Genomic DNA, 9,396 nt, shown 5'->3' with positions numbered 1-9,396 from the left:
TTCAAAAGCATCAATTCTTTGGCGCTCAGCCTTCTTCACAGTCCAACTCTTACATCCATACATGACCACAGGAAAAACCATAGCCTTGACTAGACGAAACTTTGTTGGCAAAGTAATGTCTCTGCTTTTGAATATGCTATCTAGGTTGGTCATAACTTTGCTTCCAAGAAGTAAGCGTCTTTTAATTTCATGGCTGCAGTCACCATCTGCAGTGATTTTGGAGCCCCAAAAAATAAAGTCTCACAGTGTTTCCACTGTTTCCCCATCTATTTCCTATGAAGTGATGGGACCAGATGCCATGATCTTCATTTTCTGAATGTTGAGCTTTAAGCCAACTTTTTCACTCTCCACTTTCACTTTGTATGTAAGTATATACATATATATATTTACACAGTTACTTGACATAGACATTTACCTCAGAGGGTTTGAAGGTAGTGGGTGGGGTTAGTTTAGAGCATGTTGCTCTCCGTGGTGCTGAAACCCCGAAGTTAAGGGATGGTATTCTTTCAAATGGATGTTTCATCCTCCTTGGAGGTGAGGTTACTGGGCTTGTGCAGTCACATGAGGTATAGATGGGGTGGTCTGGGGAGGTTTGAGAACAAATAAAAAGAAAGTGTCTTAGAATTCGGGATATAACAGCAGGAAAGAATTTTAGGAAATATCTAGTCCAACACCTTATCCCATCACAGAGGAAACAATGATAGAGGACAAGCACATAGATCCTAGTAGTAGAGATCCATGGCCCAGTGTAAGCTAGGATGGGATAGAACAAGAGAGGGTTAGTCCTGTGGGATTGTTCTTAACACTTCTGATGGAGTTTTCTACCAGCTTAGTTCTCTCTTATCATGTGACACCCCCATGAAAAAATATCCTCAGAAATGTGCATTTATGCATGAATTTTCCTGTGCAATGCATTTATACCTGGCACCTCCAATCTAGACTTTATATCTGCAAGTGTAAAGGAGCTGCTGTTTGGTACCCAGCAGCTGGTTGGTACCATCCCAAACTTTCTGGGCTTCTGCAACTGACCACTACTTTTTATTTATTTTCCAAGCTTTTAACTTGTCTGAATTGATTTCTGAGAGATTGAAAGAGCTTTGTGTGCCTTTATATGTCATTTTTGTTCTTGTATGGCTGATTTTGTGCTCAGTGAGGCTGTAGATCTGCCATTTGAATATAGCTAATGAGGTTGAAGGACAGGGGAAAGAACAGAGGGAAAAACACCCAGTAACCAGTGGTGCAGACTTGCAGTGAAGTAAGAACTTGTGCCATGATCTATTAACTTTTACGAAAGAAGAGACAGGCCTAGAATCTGCTGAGATGGATAATCATGCTGATTAAGCTGGTGGGAGTTTCCTTATTTAAATTATCTAGGTAAACACAGAGGTGCTTGAGAGATAAGATTTATATATATACCTGAAGAAGCTATATTAAATCTTCACTTTAAAATTTTGTTAAATGCCAATTAAGTGTGTGTGTGTTTCTAATTGAGCTGACATTAATAACTACTGAACTAGTGAATTGCAAAATGCCATTGACTCCTGATCTGTAAATAAAACAAAGCCATCTGTGGCATCGGAGAGCGCAGAAGTTCCCACTTCACCCTTCCAGAGGTTCATTGTAACCTTGGGTCACAGATGGAGGTGGCTCAGCTGCCCTGAGCACCAGCTTCATCTGCCTCAGGGCCCCAGAGCCAAGAGCAGGTGTGGGCCCCATGCCTAGTCTCCCCAGGGGCCAGGAAGAGCAGCTTAGAGAACCACACTGCCAACAAAAGCCAGTAAAGAAGCCTTTCCTAGCTGTTTCAGCCTGCGCAGGGCTCCAAGGGGCAGGGGAGGGAAGCCTTATTCAAACACCCCCTACCTGCCTGTGTGCAAGAGCACTTCAGATTCAGAAGATGCTTTCACAAAAGCATCTGTCTCTAAACCTGAGTCCCGAGGTTCTCACCAATATGCTATTTAAAGTCTGCACAGGCGTCAGCTGAGACAGGGAGGGTGTGTCTGAAGAACGGTCTAAATGGCTAGTGTTTCCCTCCATCTCTTACTCCCCAAATTGACTCACTCAATTCCTGCAGAAAAGGTCTTCCTCTACAGAAACGTGTTTACCTTCGCTCCTCTGCTTTCCTGCCATACCAGAAGGTCTTTTATTTTTCTTTTCAATTTCCTTTTCCACTCCAGTGAATGTATGAGTTCTTCCTGGTTGTAAGAAAATTAGCAAATGAAGAAAATGTTCTGGCAAGGACAGGGGCCTCCATCTTTCATTGTGTTTGTGTGTGTTAATCACTTCAGTTGTTAATGACTTTTTTGCAACCCCACGGACTATAGCCCACCAGGTTCCTCTGTCCATAGAGTTCTTCAGGCAAGAATATTGGAGTGGGTAGCCATTCCCTTCTCCAGCCATCTTTCATTATCCAATCCAAAAAGGACCTTGTGAGCTATGGTTGCCCTTGAGAACTGTCTGGATGTGGCAATGTAGAATGCAGCTAATGAAGGACCCCTGTCCAGGTCTTCAGATTTCTGTGGCTCAGGGTGTTTCTGACAGCAGGGAGGTTTGCATGGGGTTGGGGGAGGGGCCCAAGGATTTAATAAATGGTTGTGGAAGGAGGTGACTCCGGAAGGGCTGAGCCATATTCCTATAAGAGCCTCAGCAGGCAGAGGTCCTGGGCCTGATCCTGCATTGCAGGTTGAAGCTGGCTTAATTGCTGGTAATTAAGGCAGAATCTATAGAGTTTCTGGGCATGCCTGGTGGGGGAGGGGCTGGATGTCTGGCCTTGGATGAGCTGCAGGAAAGCAAGTGTCTGCTCCACTGAGCTTGCTGCTCGCTCTGCCACTCCCAGCAGGGCCTGTTGCTGGGCAGTTTTCAGCACTAGGAGTCTTTGCAAAGCTGCTCTTCGTGGATGGAGGATTGTCTTTGCAAAGGAAATCAAGGCAGAATAGAAACAGTCTTTATTGAGAGCTTACTATAGGTTAGATATTATGCTGTGTTGTGCTGTGCTTAGTCGCTCGGTCATGTCCGACTCTTTGCAACCCCATGGACTGTCAGGCTCCTCTGTTCATGGGGATTCTCCAGGCAAGAATGCTGTAGTGAGCTGCCATGCCCTCCTCTAGGGGATCTTCCCAACCCAGGGACTGAACCCAGGTCTCCTGCATTGCACATGGATTCTTTACCAGCTGAGCTACCAGGGAAACCCAGATATTATGTTCAGCACATTTAATTCTCAAAATACCTCAATGAGGGAATTTTAAATTGATGATGATGATGAAAGATTAAGTAATTCACTCCAGGTATACAGTTAGCATAGAATGCAAATTTACTTCATTGGATCCTGAGTTTGTGCCTTCAAGGCCCATGCTACTTTGCAGAGTTTGCAAGCTGGTAGCTTATGAACCTGGATCTGCTTTTCCATGTGTCTGATCCCCACATTACTTTACAAAATGGACATGTCCCTTAAAATTCAGAAATTTTGATTTTCTTAAAAAAAAAAAAAAAATAAGATCTGCCAAAAATGGCCCAGTTTTTTACATGGCAATAAAATTGAGTGAATCCTGCCCCTTCTAGAAAGGGAATTCTTCAATTTCCCTGGAGACTTTTTTTTTACACTGCTCCCTCTTGCCTATCTCCTAGCTCATTTCAATCATTTGTGGAACTTGCCTGACCCTTGTTAGCATTTTGAGATCGTGATATTGGCTTCCAGAATGCAGGCTAGAATAAAAACATCAAATGAGAAGAAGAGCTGGAATAGAGGAAGGAGGAGGTAAGGCTCAGTTACATGAGCAAGCATCCTTGGGCTCAGCCACACACTCAAAGAGCAAACGCTCATCACTGAGGCCAGTTGGTCCTTCATCTAATTTTCACAGATAAGCAAAGAAAAGCCGGTTCAGGGAGGGGGACAGATGCACAGAAATCTCAGGAAGCTCTGTATTCTGAGACAAGCAACTTTCCTTGTCTGCTTTTAACTGATTGCTTTTCATAAAGCTTTGCCGTGGCTCTGCTTTATCATTCCTGCCTGAGCTTCCAGCTGGACAGAATCCGAAAGCTAAAAGCCTGCAACTTGCAGAGAAGGAGGGCATTTGGCTGCCACTATGGCTATATGGGCTATATGGCCACACCAGCCTGCCTGCTTCTGAGTGGTCAGGTGGGAAATTTCATCTAAGTCTAGAGTTTTCTGCTGTATCAGTCTTCCCCAGGCTCCTGCAGAGTTCAGGCTCGTGTAGCCACACCGGCAGTCCTGCCCTTTTAGAGGTGAATGTGAGAGGAGAGTATAAACAGTTGATTGGTTCTCTTTAACTAGGAGAATCAGCCACCCTGGTCAACACAAGAGCCACCATGGGGTGGTTCAGTGTTGTGGTCCAGTTTTTGAAGTCCTTGGAGTGAGCAGAGAAGGAAGTCAGACCTAATTCCTCTAGAGAAACTCTGATCTCCGAGCTGGGGCCATGAAACCCCAGAGGGGTTCTAAGAGGGGTCTTAGAACGTGTCTTCTATGTGTGAGTGACATTCAAGCTCGGGTGACTGACCCTGAAAGTGACTAGGCTTTTCCCTAAGGCCCTGTAGAGCAGCTGGTATTTCCCCATTTTCATTGGCCAGGAGACTCTGGCCGTATATACGTGTGCTCTAGCCTCTTCCTCCCAGACTAGTTTTTTTAAGATTCTTTGCTAAGACATCTCAGTGAAGGCCGCTCTTTCCTAAAACCAAACCTCGGAGGTTGCCTGAATTAGGGCTGAATTAGGATGACTCCAGTCCTGAGCAGAGGCAATAAGAGCAGGGTGCCGACTTGTGCTGGGTTCATGTTCTGACTCTGCCACTTGCTCGCTGGGTTGACTTACTAGTCAACTAACCTCTCTGAGCTATGGTTCCCTAATTTAAGAAATGCATAATGACCCTGTCTCCCAGGGTTAGAATGAAAACTCTTTGAAAGAGTGCAGCATATGGAAGGGCATATTACTCCAGGAAGTGTTGAATCAAGGGTCTTGCTGCTCTGTCCCCTGCCTGTCTCTCTAATCTTGACTCCTCCCATCGCCCCGCCCCCCACTTCCAGTGCTGTTTCTTCGGATAGGAACATTCTTTCCAGGCTTCACTCTACGCTTGCCCATCTACCTTTTCCTCGCCGCTGAGATCACTGCCTCCCCTGGCCTTCCAGGTCAGATCAGGTCCCGAGGCTGAACTCCTTTAAACTACCTTGTACTTTCCTTTCAGAGCCCTTACTGCTGTTTGTGGGAAATGCTACTATCTGTCTCTCCCACTACATTTAGAACTGCATGCGAGCAAGTTTCAATTGTTTGGCCCACTCTTGTGTCGCAAGTACCTGGCACATAGTAGGCCCTCAACACATACTTGTTGAATGATTAATCAATGATAAAACTCAGTTTGAGCTTTCTTTTAATTATGTAATAAATAGTTAACAGCCATGTTAAAGAGCATTATAACCATATACAAAAATTAACTCAAAATCAAAGATCTAAACGTAAGAGTGAAAAGTATGAACCTCTCAGGAGAAAATATAAGTGTAAATCTTCATGACCTTAAATTTGGCAATGGAGTAGTACAATCTGACATCAAAAGTATAGACAACGAAAGAAAACATAGATTAACGGGGTGTCATCAAAATTAAAAATGTTTGCATTTCAAAGGGCATGATCAAGAAAGTGAAAAGACAACTCGCAGAATGCGGAAAATACTTGCAAATCATCTATTTGACAGGGGGCTTGTATATAGAATGTATGAAGAACACTTACAACTCAACACTAAAAAGATATACAAGCCAATTAAAAATGGGCAAAGGATTTGAACAGACGTTTCTCCAAAGAAAATATGCAAATAGCTGTAATGAAAGGATGCTCAACATCATCAGCCACCAGAAAGATGTAAATCAAAACCAGAGGAGATACTTCTTTACACCCACTAGCATAGTAGAGTCAAAGAGTCAGATAATAGTAATTGTTCACAGGGATATGGAGAAATCAGAACTCTTATGCTCAGACAGTAGGAATGTAAAATGGAGCAGCCCACTTTGAAAAATTGTCTAACAGTCCCTCAAAATGTTAAACATAGAGTTACTATATGACCAGCAATTCCACTCCTGACTATGTACCCAAGAGAAATGCAAATGTGTCCATGCAAAGACTTGCACACAAATGTTCGTAGCAGCATTCTCCATAATAGCCCCAAAGTCAAAACAATCCAAATGTGGCTCTCTCCCACAGGAAGTTATCAGATCAACAGGGAAGACAAGCATATATGAAATAATAAGCAATACCAGTGGGCCAGAATCAGAGGTTGCTTTGAAACATAAGAACTGCCATCCTGTGAAGGCACACAGCCTGCGGAGGTGGGAAGTCTTGCAGAGGAGATATTTTAAACACCAAGTACAGAAATCACATCCTGTGACACTTGGTGATGGCATTATTTATTTTCTAGTACCATTGTCTGATGTGTCACGTGGTTTAGTCTGGTCTGCCCAACCAGACCAATTGGTTTTATCTTTGTTTCTTTCCCAACTGCAAACACAGAGCCTCAAACCCAACTTGCAGTGATTGGGTTCTGCGATGAGGATGGAGCCAGACTCAAGATTTAGAGCTTCCTGTCTGAAATGACCTGTCTCTTCTAATCATGCCTGTGTCACTAAGGGCTTCCTTTCTGCATTTGTCAGCCTACCCAGCAGCCAGGGAGGGCAGAAGAGCAGGCTAGTGTTACTGTCTGGGGAAGTAACTGGAGAACAGGAAGAGTAGGGAAGCTGGTTTTACTTCAAGGTCACCCAGGGGGCAAGCACCTGGCTGATCAGGGATTAGCATAGATGTTACTGTCCTGCTAAGCCCAGAGCTAGTTTGTTTATCTATTTCTGAGAGAGGTTTATGGTCATTTAAGGGAGGAAAAAAATCAGTTTGAGCCAATCTTTAAAATAATTATATGTTGGGGTTAAGGAGAGGGGAGTACAGATTACATCTTTAAGAAGAAAAAAAGATGCAAATAATAAAGTTACCCCAAAACTGTTGTTGATTCTCAATATTCCTGAGCCCCTCTAACATCTACAATTCTGAGACAGGGAAGATCAGCTTAAGCAGCCTCAGTGCTCCTTCGGCAAGTTTGTCCTATTTAATATATCGTTTAATATATTTGTTCATTTAGGCCGTGACTCATTGCTTCTCTAAATTCTATTTTTAGCTGTTGCTTCTCAGTTGGATTTTTCCACAAATCAGATGTTCAGCTATGTGTCCAAGGGGACAGCATCTCCCTTGGGGCTGAAAAACTGACCGTAGTATCTTACTATTTGTAAACTGTGGAAGGTTGTGGTGAAAATGTTTTTCACCTCCCCTAAAACTTGTTACGATTGAGCTATCACCCTATAGGGAGTATGTGATGAAATTCAAAGTATGTTATAAGGCATAATTCGCAGAGAAGGATGGTGGCCACCTCCCTGCCTGTTATTGTCTAATATCTGACTCCTGGCCTGCTCCTTAGAAAGGAACCCCACGTGAACAGGGAACAATTTATCAAACATGCTGATATGGCGGAGGGGTGAGGTTGAGAGAAGCAGTAGCTCTGAAGGATGTGAAGGTGGCCAGGAGAACGGATCCAGAGAAGGGCAATCAGACCCCGAGAAAGCAGAGTAGGAACCTGAACCGAGAGAGAAGGAATCTCAGGATAGACAGATTATAGTGGAGACTAACCAAGATGGTGGGCCACATGGCTGCCAAGAAGTGAGCGTTTGTTAACATTCATTTTTTTTTCTGAGTTTATTACTAATGTGTGTGAATATTTTTAGGTAAAAGCACAGATAAGTTTTGGAATAATACACACCAAACTGATAGCAAGTTCTAGAGAGGAAAAAATTAAATGGGGGTTGAGAGAAGTGGAATGATTGCCTTCTACTTTAAATACCTCTATGCTAAGTCACTTCAGTCATGTCTGACTCTGTGTGACCCCATAGACGGCAGCCCACCAGGCTCCCCCATCCCTGGGATTCTCCAGGCAAGAACACTGGAGTGGGTTGCCATTTCCTTCTCCAGTGCATGAAAGTGAAAAGTGAAAGTGAAGTCGCTCAGTCATGTCCGACTCTTCGAGACCCCATGGACTGCAGCCCACCAGGCTTCTCTGTCCATGGGATTTTCCAAGCAAGAGTACTGGAGTGGGGTGCCATTGCCTTCTCCGTAATACCTCTAAGTTATTAGATTTCTTTTTAGTAACATATATATTTATATATTCCTTCTGTAACTAAAGACAAAAATAAAAGACAATGAGGAGAGAGTATAAGACTATATAAATTGTTAAAAAATAAAATGGTTTTTATTAAGAGAAAATAAAAACTGTTTATAATGCTTCCAATGTTGAAGTTGCAGCTCCAATACTTTGGCCACCTGATGAGAAGAGCTGACTCATTGGAAAAAATCCTGATGCTGGGAAAGATTGAGGGCAGGAGAAGAAAGGGACAACAGAGGATGAGATGGTTGGATGGCATCACTGACTCAATGGACATGAGTTCAATCAAACTCAGAGTGTGAAAGACGGGCAAGCCTGGTGTGCTGCAGTCCATGGGGTCACAAAGAGTTGGACATGACTTAGCAACAGAACTGAACTGAAATGAACTGAATGCTTCCACTCAGAGGTACCCTCACTAGGGAAGCATTTCTTACCCAGGCCCAGAATGGTACCTTTGGAGTCCAGGCAGAAGGTCTCCACTAGTAGAAGGACTGCCACACCAATGAACTGGGGACAAGTGGTCAGAATCAAGCTAAGGACTGCGCAGACAAAGCCATTGACCAAATCAGGAAGAAGGTCACAGATCAAGGATTAGAGGTGACTGCTCCAGCCAGAGGGAATTCAAGGCTTGGCTGCTATAGATGATCAACCTCAGTCCTGTTTTCATTCTGTGCCCCTAAATGATAATATCATCAGCAAAAGGTCAGGTGTTATAGTTGGCTCTTGCCCAAACTGGAAGCTTACACATAGAGTTGACACTACCACACGGGAGCTCACCCTAGATCTCTGGTAGGCATGGGGTGAGGAGGGAGTTTCTGGGGCCAGAGGGCCTTCAAAGAGGGGTCTGCTGCCGCTGCTAAGTCGCTTCAGTTGTATCCGACTCTGTGCGATCCCATAGATGGCAGCCCACCAGGCTCCGCCTTCCATGGGATTTTCCAGGCAAAAGTACTGGAGTGGGGTGCCATTGCCTTCTCCGAAAGAGGGGTCAGTGACCTTCAGATCAGTCATAGATAAGGGAAGAGAGGCCTATAGTCGGCACAAAATGCCTTAGGGTCTAGAAGAGTCTAGAAGCAATGAGGATTCTATGGGCATTGGAGCACCCCTTCATTGTATGGACTGTTGTGGTTAGGGCACCGCTGGCCTTCTTTCACTAAAGGTGCCGTGATCAGGAAATGATGGAAAGCACCGCAGCACATCCACATGACT

The sequence above is a fragment of the Bison bison genome, unplaced genomic scaffold (genome assembly GCF_000754665.1).
Source record: "Bison bison bison isolate TAMUID 2011002044 unplaced genomic scaffold, Bison_UMD1.0 scf7180017864329, whole genome shotgun sequence".
Lineage (NCBI taxonomy): Eukaryota > Metazoa > Chordata > Mammalia > Artiodactyla > Bovidae > Bison > Bison bison.
This window is presented reverse-complemented; position numbering follows the sequence as displayed.